General features: G+C 42.1%; 1 protein-coding gene across 1 annotated transcript in view; it reads left to right on the top strand.

The window, feature by feature from the left end:
• Ttc30 (tetratricopeptide repeat domain 30) overlaps positions 1 to 17,711 on the top strand; it is a 424,420-nt gene that overhangs the window by 151,063 nt on the left and 255,646 nt on the right. The window lies entirely within an intron of this gene.

The following is a 17,711-nucleotide window of genomic DNA, read 5'->3' as shown; positions in this document are numbered from 1 at the left end:
AAGCATGCTTGAGGAAGTTCTTGTTTCAGTGCTGATGTATAAATGTGAAATTCAAGTTTATACATTTGGCAGTCATATAACAATTGAGATCATATTCCTGGAGATCTGTTGTTCAAGTTATCTGTCATTTGTACAGGTCATTGATATCCGTGTTTTAAGAGGAATTATATTCTGACCAAATATTTCTTTAGTCTAATTCTTATGCACAGATGACCCCTGACTTGAAATGATATGACTTAGATTTTTCGACTTAACAATGGTAAGATATTTAACACTTCATTATAAAATAGGCCTTGTCTTAGATGATTTTGTGCAACTGTAGGCTAATGTAAGTGTTCTGAGAATGTTTAAGGTAGGCAAGGCTAAGTTATGATGTTTGGTAAGTTAGATGTACAGCATTGAATGTATTTTCAACTTATAATGGGTTTATCAAAATGTAACCCCTTCCTGAGTCGAGGAGCATCTGTGTAGAATATAGCCAAAACAGTTCAGCTTACCATCAGTATATCACACTCTAACATGATGAAATTCTGATTATCTGATTCAGCAACTATTTACATATCATAGAGCTTCCCAAAAGCTGAATAAGATCATCTGGCGATAGCAAGAATAAGCCCCCAAAGTTGACTTTCTCAGAAAGCTACACGTTCAAATCTGTGGTGCAAGGGGCTTCCCAAAAGATGAAAAAAATTGTCTCACGGCAGAAAGAATAAAATCTCCAAGTTGACTCGAAATGCCACAGATCTGAACCTGTGGCACAAGGGGTCTCCCAAAAACTGGCTGAAATGAAGCATAATAAGAATAAAATTCTCAGCTTGACCCAAAATGTCACAGGCCCAAATATGTGGCACAAGGGGCTTTCTAAAAGCTGAATAAAATCAACTGGCATTAGCAAAAATAAAGCTCCCCAAGTTGACCTAAAGTACCACAGGTCCATGCCTACAGTGTGAGGATTCTTCGAAAAGCGGAATAAAATTGTTTGGCTTTAGGAAAAATAAAACCCCCAAGTGGACCCAAAATGCTAGTCCAGACCTGTGGATCAAGGGGCTGCTCAAAAGCTGAATACAGTCATCTGACATTAGCAAAACTAAAGCCTCGAAAGTTGACTCAAAATGCCACAGGTCCAGACCTTTGGCTCAAGAGGCCTCTGAAGAGCTGAATAAAATTTGCAAAGGAGAAAAATTGAGGGTTCTCTAAAAACTGTAGTAGATGGGAAAGATGTAAGCAAAGAGTTAGCAGGAAGCCTGCTTCAAGATGATGTATAACTGAAACTCAAGTATATGCATCAGTCCCTCATATAACAATGGAACTGTGTTCCTGGACATCTTTCGTTCTAGTGGTCCATCATTGCACAAGTCATTAAAGTACATGTTTTAAGAGCGATTATGCTCTTGAGCAAATATTTTCCTAATCTAATTCTTTTGTATAAACTTTAGCTGAAGCAGATCAGCTTACCATCATTATACCTTACTCTAACAAAGTGAAATTTGTTGTCTAATTTAATAATTGTTGCCATATTGTGGGGCCTCCCAAAAGCTGAATAGAATCATCTGGTGCAAGGAGCCTTCCAAAGCTGAAAAAATCATTCACATTTGAGGGAATAGAGTCCTCAAGTTGACTCAAAATGCCAGTGTTGAATCTGTGGTATGAGAGACCTTCCAAAAGCTGAATGAAATCATCAAATACTGTTAAGAATAAAAGCCCTAAGTTGACCTAAATGCCTTAGTGCCAGAAATGTGGCACAAGGAACTTTCCAAAAGCTGAATGAAATGGGCTGGCATTAGCAAGAATAAAACCCCCAAGTTGACCAAAAATGCCACAGGCACAGACCTGTAATATGAGGGTACTCCAAAAAGTTGAAAAAAATTGTCTGCCTTTCACAAGAATAAAGCCCCCAAGTTGACCCAAAATGCTGTTGTAAGTCTAAACCTATTGTTCAAGGGATCTCTTAAAAGCTGAGTAAAGTTGACTGATATTAGCAAGAATAAAACCCCAGGGTAAACCACAATGGCACAGGTCTGGACCTATGGTACAAGGGGCCTCCCAAAAGCTGAATAGAATTGTTTGACATTAACTAAAAAAATAAAGTCCCAAAACTCACAGACCTGCACCTGTGGCATGAGAGGCTCCCAAAAGCTTTATAAAATCATGTGGCTTCATCAGGGATAAAACCTCGGTGTTGACCTAAAACATCACAGGTCACACCTCTGGTGTGAGGGGCCTCCCAAAAGCTGAATAAAATCATCTGGCATTGACAAGAACAAATACCCTAAGTAGATCTGAAATGCCATAAGTCTGGAGTTGTGGTATGATGGGTCTCCCAAAAGCTGAATAAAATCATTTGGCTTTAGCAAGGACAAAGCCCCATTCTTGATCTAAAATGCCACAGGTCAGACCTCCATCATGAGAAGCCTCCCAAAAGCAGAATAAAATCATCTGAAGTTTGCAAGTATAATACTCCTGTATTGACCCTAGATGCCACAGGTCCAGACCTGCGGCTAGAAGGGCCTCCCAAAAGCTGAACAAAATTGCCTGCGCAAAATGACACAGGTGTGACTCAAGGGGCCTCCCAAATGTTGAATAAAATCATCTGATGCTCACAAGAATAAGACTCCCAGGTGATCCTAAAACACCATAGCTCTGGACATGTGGTGTGCAGGCCTCTAAAAACCTGAATAAAATTGCCTGGCATTAGCAAGAAGAAAACCCTTAAGTTGACTGAAAATACCACAGTTCTCTGGACTTGTGGTGCAAGAGTCCTACCAACAGCTGAATATAACTGTCTTCCATTAGCAACAATAAAATCCCAAGTTGACCAAAAATGCCCTAGGTAAGGACCTGTGGCTGAGGGGCATCACAAAAGCTGATTAGAATTGTGTGACATCAGCAAGAATAAAACCCTCTGACATGAGGGACCTCCCAAAAGCTGCATAAAATCATCTGGCTTCAGCAAGAATAAAACTCTGAAGTTAGCTCAAAATGCCAAAAGTCTGGACCTGTGGCGTGAGAGGCCTCTCAAAAGCTAGATAAGTTGTTTAGCATTAACAATAATAGAACACCTCAGGTGCAAAGAGCCACCCAAAAGATGAATAAGATTATCTGGATTTTGTATTCCCTCAAGGCCCAGTCCTCTGTTCTTAACGCTACCTCGCTAATGCGGGAAATGGCGAATAGTTTGAAAGAAAAGAAAAAAACTTTCAAGTTGACCCAAAATGCCATTGGTCCAGCTGAGCAAGAGGGGTCTCCTAAAGGCTGAACGAAATCATGACATTAGCAAGATAAAAACCTCTAAGTTAAACCAACATGCCTCAGGTTCAGAGCTGTGGCACAAGAGACTTCCCAAATGCTGAACAAAGTCATTTAGATATGACAAAAATAAAACCCCAAAGTTGACTTTAAATGCCACACATCCAGACTTATGGCACAAGGGGCCTCCCAAAAGCTGAATAAAATCATTTAGCAATAGCAGGAAAAAAACCTGAAGTTGACCCAAAATGCTACAGATCTGGACCTGTGGTGGAGGGGACTCTTGAATGCTAAATATAATTGTCTGACATGAGCAAAAATAAAAACCCTAAGTTGATGCAACATGCCCTTTGCACCTTTGGTACAAAGGGCCCCTCAGAAGCTGAAGAAAATTCTTTGGCAAGAATACAACCCCTAGGGTGATCCAAAACTCTTTAGGTCCAGACCTGTTATGCTAGTGGCCTCCCAAAAGTTGAATAAAATCATCTAGCATTGGGAAGAATAAAACCTCCAAATTGATCCATAATGCTGCAAGTCTGGACTTGTGTGAGGAGCCTCCAAAAAGCAGAATGAAGTCATCTAGCTTTAGCAGCCATAAAACCCCCAAGTTGACTAAAAATGCCAGATCTGGACCAGTGTTGCAAGTGGCCTCCTAAAACCTTAATACAATCAGGTGGCATTAGGAAGAATTTTACCTGTGGTGTGAGGGGTATCCCGGAAGATGAGTATAATTGCCTAACATCAGCAGGAACAAACCCCCAAGTTGAACAAAACACTACAGGCACAGGATTTTTCCAAGAGCTCATTACAGTTGTCTGGCATTAGCAAGAATAAGACTCCCAATCAGAGTCAAAATGCCACAGGTCATGATCTATAATGTAAGAGACCTCCCAAAAGCTGAATAGAATTGCTTGTTGTTATGAAGAATGAAACCAAGTTGACCCAAAATTTCCGTGACACAGGGGGCCTGCCAAAAACTAACTTAGATATCTGGCATTAACAAAAATATAACCCTTAAGTTGACCCAAAATGCCATAGGTCTAGACCTGTGGTGCAAGGGGCCCCTCAAAAGCTGAATAAAATCATTTGGATGATAAAGATAAAACCTCAAAGTTGCCCTAAAATGCTATGCAGCTGGACCTGTGGCGTGAAGAGCCTCCCAAAAGCTGAATAAACTTGTTTGGCATTAGCGAGAGTAATACCTCCAAGTTGACAAAATGGCACAGGTAGACATGCTGTGCAAAAGGCATCCCAAAAGAATAAAGTTGTCTAGCCTTTGCAAGAATAAAAACCCCAAGTTGACCTAAAACACCATAGTTCTGGACCTGTGGTGCGAGGGGCCTTCCAAAAGCTGAATGAAATCATCTGGTGTTAGCAAGAAAAAATCCCCTATGATGAGCCAAAAATCATCTGGCATTAGGGAAAATAAACCCTAAAGTTGACTTAAAACACCTATGGTGTGGGAGGTTTCCCAAGAGCTGAATAGAAATGGCTGGCATTAGCAAAACCACCAAATTAACTCAAAATGCCACAGTTATGGAACTGTTGTGTGAGGAGCTTTTCAAAGGCCAAATAAAATCATGTGGCATTAACAAAAATAAAATCCCCGAGCTGACCCAAAACACCACTAATCAGGATCTGTGGCATGAGATGCCTTTCAAAATTTGAATAAGATTGTCTGACATTAGCAAAAATTTAGCATCTAAGTTAGCCCAAAATGCCAGTGGTCCAGACCAGTGTCACAAGGGGTTTTCCAGGAGTTGAATGAAAAAAATCTGGCTTTATCAACAATAAAACCCCCATGTTAATTGAAAGCCACAGGTATGGTCCTGTGGCATGAGGGGCTTTTCAGACCTGAAAAAATATGGCATTAGCAGGAAAAAATCTTGAAGTTGATTCAAAACACCACAGGCCTACACCTGTGGCTCAAGGGTCCATTCAAAACTGGAATAAATCATCTGTCATTAGCAACAATAAAATTCCCAAGTTGACCCAGAATGCCACAGGACCAGAAGAGTGGTGCAAGGGGCATCCTAAAAGCTGAATAAAATCGTTTGCCATAAGCAAGAGTAAAACCCCAAAGTTTACCAAAAATGCCACAGGTCCAGCTGGACCAGTGGTGTGAGTGGCCTTCTAAAAGCTGAAGAAAACCGTTTCACTTTAGCAAGACTAAACTTTGAAGTTAACCCAAAACACCACAGGTCTGCACCTTTAGCTAAAGGGGCCTCCCAAAAGCCAAATAAAATCCTTGGGCATTAGTAAAAATATCTTCACGTTGACTCCTCACAACTGTGATGCAAGGGGCCTCTCAAAAGCTAAATAAATTCATCTAGCATTAGGAAAAATTAGAAAAAACAGTTCATCTAAAACATCACAAGTCTGTACCTGTGGTGAGAACATCCTCTCAAGAGCTAGGAAAAATCATCTGATGTTAACAAGATTAAAACCTTGAAGTTTACCCAAAATGCCACAGATCTATGGTGCCAGTGGCTTTCCAAAAGATGAATAAAATTGTTTAGCTTTTATTTATTTATATTTATTTTGCTTTGTCGCTGTCTCCTGCGTTTGCGAGGCAGCACAAGGAAACTGACGAAAGAAATGGCCCAACCCACCCCCATACAGCGGTATATACATACACGTCCACACACGCAAATATGCATACCTATACATCTCAATGAACACATATATATACACACACAGACATATACATATATACACATGTACATAATTCATAAAGTCTGCCTTTATTTATTCCCATCACCACCTCGCCACACATGGAATAACATCCCCCTTCCCCCCCATGTGTGCGAGGTAGCGCTAGGAAAAGACAACAAAGGCCCCATTCGTTTACACTCAGTGTCTAGCTGTCATGTAATAATACCCGAAACCACAGCTCCCTTTCCACATCCAGGCCCCACACAACTTTCCATGGTTTACCCCAGACGCTTCACATGCCCTGATTCAATCCATTGACAGCACGTCGACCCCGGTATACCACATCAATCCAGTTCACTCTATTCCTTTGCCCGCCTTTCACCCTCCTGCATGTTCAGGCCCCGATCACTCAAAATCTTTTTCACTCCATCTTTCCACCTCCAATTTGGTCTCCCACTTCTCCTCGTTCCCTCCACCTCTGACACATATATCCTCTTGGTCAATCTTTCCTCACTCATTCTCTCCATGTGTTCAAAACCATTTCAAAACACCCTCTTCTGCTCTCTCAACCACACTCTTTTTATTTCCACACATCACTCTTACCCTTACATTACTTACTCAATCAAACCACCTCACACCACATATTGTCCTCAAACATCTCATTTCCAGCACATCCACCCTCCTGCGCACAACTCTATCCATAGCCCACGCCTCACAACCATACAACATTGTTGGAACCACTATTCCTTCAAACATACCCATTTTTGCTTTCCGAGATAATGTTCTCGACTTCCAAACATTCTTCAAGGCTCCCAGGATTTTCGCCCCTCCCCCACCCTATGATTCACTTCCATGGTTCCATCCACTGCCAGATCCACTCCCAGATATCTAAAACACTTTACTTCCTCCAGTTTTTCTCCATTCAGACTTACCTCCCAACTGACTTGACCCTCAACCCTACTGAACCTAATAACCTTGCTCTTATTCACATTTACTCTTAACTTTCTTCTTTCACTCACTTTACCAAACTCAGTCACCAGCTTCTGCAGTTTCCCACATGAATCAGCCCCTCTTTCCAAAACTCTTGCATTCACCTCCCTAACAACCCCATCCATAAACAAATTAAACAACCATGGAGACATCATACACCCCTGCCGCAAACCTACATTCACTGAGAACCAATCACTTTCCTCTCTTCCTACACGTACACATGCCTTACATCCTCGATAAAAACTTTTCACTACTTCTAACAACTTGCCTCCCACACCATATATTCTTAGTACCTTCCACAGAGCATCTCTATCAACTCTATCATATGCCTTCTCCAGATCCATAAATGCTACATACAAATCCATTTGCTTTTCTAAGTATTTCTCACATACATTCTTCAAAGCAAACACCTGATTCACACATCCTCTACCACTTCTGAAGCCACACTGCTCTTCCCCAATCTGATGCTCTGTACATGCCTTCACCCTCTCAATCAATACCCTCCCATATAATTTACCAGGAATACTCAACAAACTTTTTTTTTTTCATACTATTCGCTATTTCCCGCATTAGCGAGGTAGCGTTAAGAACAGAGGACTGAGCCTTTGAGGGAACATCCTCACTTGGCCCCCTTCTCTGTTCCTTCTTTAGGAAAATTTAAAACGAGAGGGAAGGATTTCCAGCCACCCGCTCCCTTCCCTTTTAGTCGCCTTCCACGACACGCAGGGAATACGTGGGAAGAATTCTTTCTCCCCTATCCCCAGGGATTACCTCTGTAATTTGAGCACTCACTTTTATCCCCTTTGCCTTTGTACAATGGCACTATGCAAGCATTCTGCCAATCCTCAGGCACCTCACCATGAATCATACATACATTAAATAACCTTACCAACCAGTCAACAATACAGTCACCGCCTTTTTTAATAAATTCCACTGCAATACCATCCAAACCTGCTGCTTTGCCGGCTTTCATATTCCGCAAAGCTTTTACTACCTCTTCTCTGTTTACCACATCATTCTCCCTAACCCTTTCACTTTGCACACCACCTCGACCAAAACACCCTTTATCTACCACTCTATCATCAAACACATTCAACAAACCTTCAAAATACTCACTCCATCTCCTTCTCACATCACCACTACTTGTTATCACCTCCCCATTAGCCCCCTTCACTGAAGTTCCCATTTGCTCCCTTGTCTTACGCACTTTATTTACATTTATTTAGCTTTATAAACTATAAAGCCATCAAGTTGACCCAAAATGCTACAGGTCTGGCCCTGTGGCACTAGGAGCCTCCCAAAAGCTGAATAAAATCATCTGCCATTAGCAAGACCAGAACCCCTAAGTCAAACCAAAATGCCATAGTTGCAGACTAGTAGTGCATGGGACTTCCCAAAGCTGAATAAGATTTTCTGGCATCAGCAAGAATAAAACCTCGAAGTTGACCCAAAATGCCTAAGATTCACACACCTTTGACTAGAGGAGCCTTCCAAAAACTGAAAAAAATCATCTGGCATTAGAAATAATAAAACCCTCAAGTTGACCCAGAGTGTCATATGACTGAATCTATGATGCTGGTGGCATTAGCAAAAATAAAACCCTCTAGTTGACCTAAAGCACCACAGGTCTGAGGGGCTTCCCATGAGCTAAATAAGATTGTGTGGCATGAACAAGAATACAATCTCCAAGTTGACCAAAAATGCCACATGTTCAGATCTGTGACACAAGGGGCCTCCCACAAACTGAATAAAATCTTCTTACATAAGAAAGTTAACCCAAAACATCATAGGTCCAAACCAATGTCCTAAGAGTACTCTCAGAAGCTGAATTAAATTGTAAGACATTGGCAAGAATAAAACCCCCAAGTATATCCAAAATGCCATTGTTTTGGACATACATTGGAGGCTTCCTAAAAGCTGAATAATATACTCTGGCTTTAGCAAGAATGAAATCCAAAAGTTGACCTAAAATGTTTAGCAAGAATGAAATCCAAAAGTTGACCTAAAATGTCTCCCAAAAGCTGAACAAACTTATCTGGCTTTAGGAAGATTGAAACTCCCAAGTTGACCCAATATGCCATGGGTCCAGGCCTGTGGCACAAAGGACTTCCCAAAAGCTGTATAGAATTGGCTGAAATGAGCAAAAATAAACCCCTGATTTGAATCAAAATACCACTGGTCCAGACCTTTTCCCTGAGGGCCCTCTTTAAAGCTAAATATGATCATTTGGTATAAACATGAATAAAACCCCTAAGTTGACCCAAAATACCACAGGTCCAGACATGTGGCATGAGGGGCCTTTCAAAAGCTGAATAAAATCATCTGGCAGTAAAAAGATAGAACCCCCAAGATAGCTAAAAATGCACCTGTGGTGCAAGGGGCTTTCCAAAAGTTGAATGAAATAGTCTGACATTTGCAAGAATAAAACCCCCTAAATTTCCAAAAATGCAACAGGTTTGGACCTATGGTGCAATGGGCCTCCCAAACTGAATAAAAACATCTGTCATAAGGAAAAAGAAGCCCCTAAGTTGACCCAAAAGGACACAATTTTGGATCTGTGGCACGAGGGGCTTCCCAAATGCAGAGTGAAAAATTCTGGTATTAACAATAGTAGAACACTAAGTTTACCAAAAATACCATAGGTACAGTCCTGTGACATGAGGGGTCTTCCATATCTGAAAAAAATAGTGTACCACTGTCTGTCTGTCTATCTTTATCTCTGATGCCTGTTCCCTCTGAGAACTCCCATCAAGGGGGTAGTCATGGCAAAAGTCTCCACTTATCCCTGTCCTTACATGCCTCCCTTACACAGACTATTCCATGCACTGTTCCACCATTTCTGTCCCTCCAGTATTCTTCCACTTTATTTCCCCATGTCACAGGTGGTCTCCCTCTTATGCCAAACCCTTTAGTTGTACTATCATACACCCTGCTTGCAAACTTCCATCCTTGCATTCTTTCCACATGCCTAAACCACCTCAAAATATTACATTTCACATACTCTACCACTCCACAACACATTCCCTTTGCATTCCCTGCCATATCACATCTCTCATACACACCATTTCCTTTGTCATTCCATCTAGTCGTACCACATGCTACTTTCAGGTAGCTTACTTCCACATCCTGGATTCTTGACCTCTGTGCCTCATCACATGTCCATGTTGCAGCCGCATAGGTTAGAGTTGGAAAGACAATGCTGTCCCTTAATCCTCTCTCCACTTCCATACGTACAGCTCTACCTTTCATTATTCTTTTAAGGGGCTCAATTACTCTTATACCCTGTACTGCTCTCTCCCTTATCTCTCCTTTCATATCTATCTATCTATCAATCTATCTTTATCTCTGATGCCCGTTCCCTTCAGGAACTCCCGTCAAGGGATGGCTACGGCAAAAGTCTCCATTATACTTGTCCATATGTGTGTCCCTTGCATACACCATTCCATGCATTCTTCCACCATTTCTTTCCCACAAGTATTCTTCCACCCTATTTTCCCATGTCATAGGTGTTTCCTCCTCTCACATCAACCCCTTTAACTGTACTATCATACACTCTCCTTGTAAACTCCTAGTCTTGGATTCTTTCTACATGTCCAAAACACCTCACATTTTCACCCACTCTACCACTCCACAATTGATTCCCTTTGCATTCCCTGCCATACCACATCTCTCATACACCCCTTCATTTCTTTCTTCATTCCATCTAGTCATCTCACATGCTCTTCTCAAATAGCTCTTTCTCACAGCATGGATTCTTGACCTCTATGACATATTCTATGTCCATGTTTCAGTTTTTGAGTATTCTATTAATGGACCCAGTGACTCTTCTACCCTGTACTGCTCTCTACCTCATCTATCCTTCCATATCAGTAGACTTACCCAAGACAGCTCCTAGATACTTCAATTCCCTCACCTCTTCCAGTCTTTTTCCCCCATATTGAAAGCACAATTTAGTGCGCTTTCTTCTTTCACTCTATAGTTTTACAAAATCTATACTTTTGTCTATTTCCTTTCACACACCATTACTTTACTTTTACTTGCGTATACCCTCAATTGCCTATGCTTACACACATCATGAAACATACAACCTTCTGCAACTCCTCTTCACTTTCAGCAAACAACACAGTATTCTCCAAGAATAGGCTTGCCGCTAGCCACCATATCTCACCACCACACTCCATCTCAGCACCCCTTTTCCCTAGTGCTCATCCTTCTCAAAGGCTCAGACTGGAGTGCTAAATGTGTGTGGATGTAACCAAGATGAGAAAAAAGGAGAGATAGGTAGTATGTTTGAGGAAAGGAACCTGGGTGTTTTGGCTCTGAGTGAAACAGAACTCAAGGGTAAAGGGAAGAGTGGTTTGGGAATGTTTTGGGAGTAAAGTCATGGGTTGGCGAGAGGACAAGAGCAAAGGAAGGAGTAGCTCTACTCCTGAAACAGGAGTTGTGGAAGTATATTGTAGAGTGTAAAAGTAAACTCTGGATTGATATGGGTAAAACTGAAAGTGGATGGAGAGAGGTGGGTGACCATTGGTGCCTATGCACCTGGTCATGAGAAGAAAGATCATGAGAGACAAGTGTTTTGGGAGCAGCTGAGTGTGTTAGCAGCTTTGATACACAAGACCGTTATAGTGATGGGTGATTTGAATGCAAAGGTGAGTAACGTGGCAGTTGAGGGTATAAGTGGTGTGTGTACATGGGGTGTTCAGTGTTGTAAATGGAAGTGGTGAAGAGCTTGTAGATTTGTGTGCTGAAAAAGAACATGGTGATTGGGAATACCTGGGTTAAAAAGAGAGATATACATAAGTATACATATGTAAGGAGGAGAGATGGCCAGAGAGCGTTATTGGATTACGTGTTAATTGATAGGCACATGAAAGAGAGACTTTTGGATGTTAATGTGCTGAGAGGGGCAACTGGAGGGATGTCTGATCATTATCTTTTGGAGGCGAAGGTGAAGATTTGTAGAAGTTTTCAGAAAAGAAGAGAGAATGTTGCTTGGCAAGGAGACTTGTATGAGGAAGTACCAGGAGAGATTGAGTGTAGAATGGAAAAATGTGAGAGCAAATGAGGTAAAGGGAATGGGGGAGGAATGGGATGTATTTAGGGAAGCAGTGATGACTTGTGCAAAAGATGCTTGTGGCATGAGAAAGGTGGGAGGTTGGCAGATTAGAAAGGGTAGTGAGTGGTGGGATGAAGAAGTAAGATTTAGTGAAAGAAAAGAGATAGGCATTTGGATGATTTTTGCAGGGAAATAGTGCAAATGACTGGGAGATGTATAAAAGAAAGAGGCAGGAGGTCAAGAGAAAGGTGCAAGAGGTGAAAAAGAGGGCAAATGATAGTTGGGGTGTGAGAGTATCATTAAATTTTTGAAAGGATAATAAGATGTTTTGGAAGGAGGTAAATAAAGTGCATAAAACAGGAGAACAAATGGGAACATCGGTGAAGGGGGCTAATGGGGAGGTAATAACAAGTAGTGGTGAAGTGAGGAGATGGAGTGAGGATTTTGAAGCTTTGTTGAATGTGTTTGATGAGAGAGTGGCACATATAGGGTGTTTTGGTCAAGGTGGTGTGCGAAGTGAGAGAGTCAGGGAGAATGGTTTGGTAAACAGAGAAGAAGTAGTGAAAGCTTTGCAAAAGATGAAAGCTGGCAAGGCAGCGGCTTTGGATGGTATTGCAGTGGAATTTATCAAAAAAGGGGGTGACTTGTTGTTGACTGGTTGGTGAGGATACTCAATGTATGTATGGTTCATGATGAAGTGCCTGAGGATTGGTGGAATGCATGCGTAGTGCCACTGTACAAAGGCAAAGGGGATAAAGGTGAGTGTTCAAATTACAGAGGTATAAGTTTGTTGAGTAATCTTGGGAAATTATATGGGAGAGTACTGATTGAGAGGGTAAAGGCATGTACAGAGCATCAGATTGGGGAAGAGCATTGTGGTTTCAGGAGTGGTAGAGAATGTGTGGATCAGGTGTTTGCTTTGAAGAATGTAGGTGAGAAAAACAGATGGATCTGTATGCAGCATTTAAGGATCTGGAAAATGCATATGACAGAGTTAATAGAGATACTCTGTAGAAGGTATTAAGAGTATATGGTGTAGGAGGTAAGTTGCTAGAAGCAGTGAAAAGCTTTTATCATGGATGTAAGACATGTGTACGAGTTGGAAGAGAGGAAAGTGATTGGCTCCCAGAGAATCTCGGTTTGTGGGAGGGGTGCATGGTGTCTCAATGGTTGTTTAATTTGTTTATGGATGGGGTTTTTAGGGAGGTGAGTGCAAGAGTTTTGGAGAGAGGGGCAAGTATGCAGTCTGTTATGAATGAGAGGGCTTGGGAAGTGAGTCAGTTGTTATTCGCTGATCATACAGTGCTGGTAGCTGATTTCGGTGAGAAACTGCAGAAGCTGGCGACTGAGTTTGGTAAAGTGTGTGAAAGAAGAAAGTTGAGAGTAAATGTGAATAAGAGCAAGGCTATTAGGCTCAGTAGGGTTTAGGGACAAGTAAATTGGGAGGTAAGTTTGAATGGAGAAAATGGAAAAAAGTGAAGTGTTTTAGATATCTGGGAGTGGATTTAGCAGTGGATGGAACCATGAAAGCAGAAGTGACTCACAGGGTGGGGGAGGGGGCAAAGGTTCTGGGAGCACTGAAGAATGTGTGGAAGTCGAGAACAGTATCTCGGAGAGCAAAAATGGGTATGTTGAAGGAATAGTGGTTCCAATAATGTTATATGGTGATGAGGCTTGGACTATGGATAGGGTTGTGCAGAGGAGTGTGGATGTGTTGGAAATGAAACATTTGAGGACAATATGTGGTGTAAGGTGGTTTGATCAAGTAAGTAATGAAAGGGTAAGAGAGACGTGTGGTAATAAAGAGTGTGGTTGAGAGAGCAGAAGAGGTATTTAAATGGTTTGGTCACATGGAGAGAATAAGTGAGGAAAGATTAACAAAGAGGATATATGTGTCAGAGGTGGATGGAGTGAGGAGAAGTGGGAGACCAAATTGGAGGTGGAAAGATGGAGTGAAAAAGATTTTGATCGATTAGGGCCTGAACATACAGGAGGGTGAAAAGTGTGCGAGGAATAGAGTGAATCTGAATGATGTGGTGTACTGGGGTCGACGTGCTGTCAGTGGATTGAACTAGGGAATGTGAAGCATCTGAGGTAAACCATGGAAAGTTTTGTGGGGCCTGGATGTGGAAAGGGAGCTGTGGTTTCAGAGTATTACACATAAAAGCTAGAGACTGAGTGTGAACGAATGTGGCCTATGTTGTCTTTTCCTAGCGCTACCTTGCATGCACGTGGGGGGAAGGGGGTGCCATTTCATATGTGGCTGGTGTGGCAACGGTAATGGATGAAGGCATCAAGTATGAATATGTACATGTGTATATATGTATATATCTATGTACATTTATTTATTTATTTTGCTTTGTCGGTGTCTCCCACGTTTGCGAGGTAGCACAAGGAAACAGACGAAAGAAATGGCCCAACCCACCCCCATACACATGTATATACATACATGTCCACACACGCAAATATGCATACCTATACATCTCAATGTACACATATATATACACACACAGACACATACATATATACCCATGCACACAATTCCCACTGTCTGCCTTTATTCATTCCCATCGCCACCTCGCCACACATGAAATACCATCCCCCTCCCCCCTCATGTGTGCGAGGTAGCGCTAGGAAAAGACAACAAAGGCCCCATTCGTTCACACTCAGTCTCTAGCTGTCATGCAATAATGCCCGAAACCACAGCTTCCTTTCCACATCCAGGCCCCACACAACTTTCCATGGTTTACCCCAGATGCTTCACATGCCCTGATTCAATCCACTGACAGCACGTCAACCCCGGTATACCACATCGATCCAATTCACTCTATTCCTTGCCCGCATTTCACCCTCCTGCATGTTCAGGCCCTGATCACTCAAAATCTTTTTCACTCCATCTTTCCACCTCCAATTTGGTCTCCCACTTCTCCTCGTTCCCTCCACCTCCGACACATATATCCTCTTGGTCAATCTTTCCTCACTCATTCTCTCCATGTGCCCAAACCATTTCAAAACACCCTCTTCTGCTCTCTCAACCACGCTCTTTTTATTTCCATACATCTCTCTTACCCTTACATTACTTACTCGATCAAACCACCTCACACCACACATTGTCCTCAAACATCTCATTTCCAGCACTTCCACCCTCCTGCGCACAACTCTATCCATAGCCCACCCCTCACAACCATACAACATTGTTGGAACCACTATTCCTTCAAACATACCCATTTTTGCTTTCCAAGATAATGTTCTCGACTTCCACACATTCTTCAAGGCTCCCAGAATTTTCGCCCCCTCCCCCACCCTATGACTCACTTCCGCTTCCATGGTTCCATCCGCTGCCAGATCCACTCCCAGATATCTAAAACACTTTACTTCCTCCAGTTTTTCTCCATTCAAACTTACCTCCCAGTTGACTTGACCCTCAACCCTACTGTACCTAATAACTTTGCTCTTATTCACATTTACTCTTAACTTACTTCTTTCACACACTTTTACAAACTCAGTCACCAGCTTCTGCAGTTTCTCACATGAATTAGTCACCAGCGCTGTATCATCAGCGAACAACAACTGACTCACTTCCCAAGCTCTCTCATCCCCAACAGACTTCATACTTGCCCCTCTTTCCAAAACTCTTGCATTCACCTCCCTAACAACCCCATCCATAAACAAATTAAACAACCATTGAGACATCACACACCCCTGCCGCAAACCTACATTCACTGAGAACCAATCACTTTCCTCTCTTCCTACACGTACACATGCCTTACATCCTCGATAAAAACTTTTCACTGCTTCTAACAACTTGCCTCCCACACCATATATTCTTAATACCTTCCACAGGGCATCTCTATCAACTCTATCATATGCCTTCTCCAGATCCATAAATGCTACATACAAATCCATTTGCTTTTCTAAGTATTTCTCACATACATTCTTCAAAGCAAACACCTGATCCACACATCCTCTACCACTTCTGAAACCACGCTGCTCTTCCCCAATCTGATGCTCTGTACATGCCTTCACCCTCTCAATCAATACCCTCCCATATAATTTACCAGGAATACTCAACAAACTTATACCTCTGTAATTTGAGCACTCACTCTTATCCCCTTTGCCTTTGTACAATGGCACTATGCACGCATTCCGCCAATCCTCAAGCACCTCACCATGAGTCATACATACATTAAATAACCTTACCAACCAGTCAACAATACAGTCACCCCCTTTTTTAATAGATTCCACTGCAATACCATCCAAACCTGCTGCCTTGCCGGCTTTCATCTTCCGCAAAGCTTTTACTACCTCTTCTCTGTTTACCAAATCATTTTCCCTGACCCTCTCACTTTGCACACCACCTCGACCAAAACACCCTACATCTGCCACTCTATCATCAAACACATTCAACAAACCTTCAAAATACTCACTCCATCTCCTTCTCACATCACCACTACTTGTTATCACCTCCCCATTAGTGCCCTTCACTGAAGTTCCCATTTGCTCCCTTGTCTTACGCACTTTATTTACTTCCTTCCAGAACATCTTTTTATTCTCCCTAAAATTTAAAGATACTCTCTCACCCCAACTCTCATTTGCCCTCTTTTTCACCTCTTGCACCTTTCTCTTGACCTCCTGTCTCTTTCTTTTATACATCTCCCACTCAATTGCATTTTTTTCCTGCAAAAATTGTCCAAATGCCTGTCTCTTCTCTTTCACTAATAATCTTACTTCTTCATCCCACCACTCACTACCCTTTCTAATCAATCCGCCTCCCATGCTTCTCATGCCACAAGCGTCTTTTGTGCAATCCATCACTGCTTCCCTAAATACATCCCATTCCTCCCCCCACTCCCCTTACTTCCATTGTTCTCACCTTTTTCCATTCTGTACTCAGTCTCTCCTGGTACTTCCTCACACAAGTCTCCTTCCCAAGCTCACTTACTCTCACCACCCTCTTCACCCCAACATTCACTCTTCTTTTCTGAAAACCCATACAAATCTTCACCTTAGCCTCCACAAGATAATTATCAGTTGCACCTCTCAGCACATTAACATCCAAAAGTCTCTCTTTCGCGCGCCTGTCAATTAACACGTAATCCAATAACGCTCTCTGGCCATCTCTCCTACTTACATACATATACTTATGTATATCTCGCTTTTTAAACCAAGTATTCCCAATCACCAGTCCTTTTTCAGCACATAAATCTACAAGCTCTTCACCATTTCCATTTACAACACTGAACACCCCATGTATACCAATTATTCCCTCAACTGCCACATTACTCACCTTTGCATTCAAATCACCCATCACTATAACCCAGTCTCGTGCATCAAAACCACTAACACACTCATTCAGCTGCTCCCAAAGCACTTGCCTCTCATGATCTTTCTTCTCATGCCCAGGTGCATATGCACCAATAATCACCCATCTCTCCATCAACTTTCAGTTTTACCCATATTAATCGAGAATTTACTTTCTTACATTCTATCACATACTCCCACAACTCCTGTTTCAGGAGTACTGCTACTCCTTCCCTTGCTCTTGTCCTCTCACTAACCCCTGACTTTACTCCCAAGACATTCCCAAACCACTCTTCCCCTTTACCCTTGAGCTTCGTTTCACTCAGAGCCAAAACATCCAGGTTCCTTTCCTCAAACATACTACCTATCTCTCCTTTTTTCACATCTTGGTTACATCCACACACATTTAGACTCCCCAATCTGAGTCTACAAGGAGGATGAGCACTCCCCGCGTGACTCC

This window comes from Panulirus ornatus, chromosome 11 (assembly GCF_036320965.1).
Source record: "Panulirus ornatus isolate Po-2019 chromosome 11, ASM3632096v1, whole genome shotgun sequence".
In the NCBI taxonomy this organism is placed as follows: Eukaryota; Metazoa; Arthropoda; class Malacostraca; order Decapoda; family Palinuridae; genus Panulirus; species Panulirus ornatus.
This window is presented reverse-complemented; position numbering and strand designations above follow the sequence as displayed.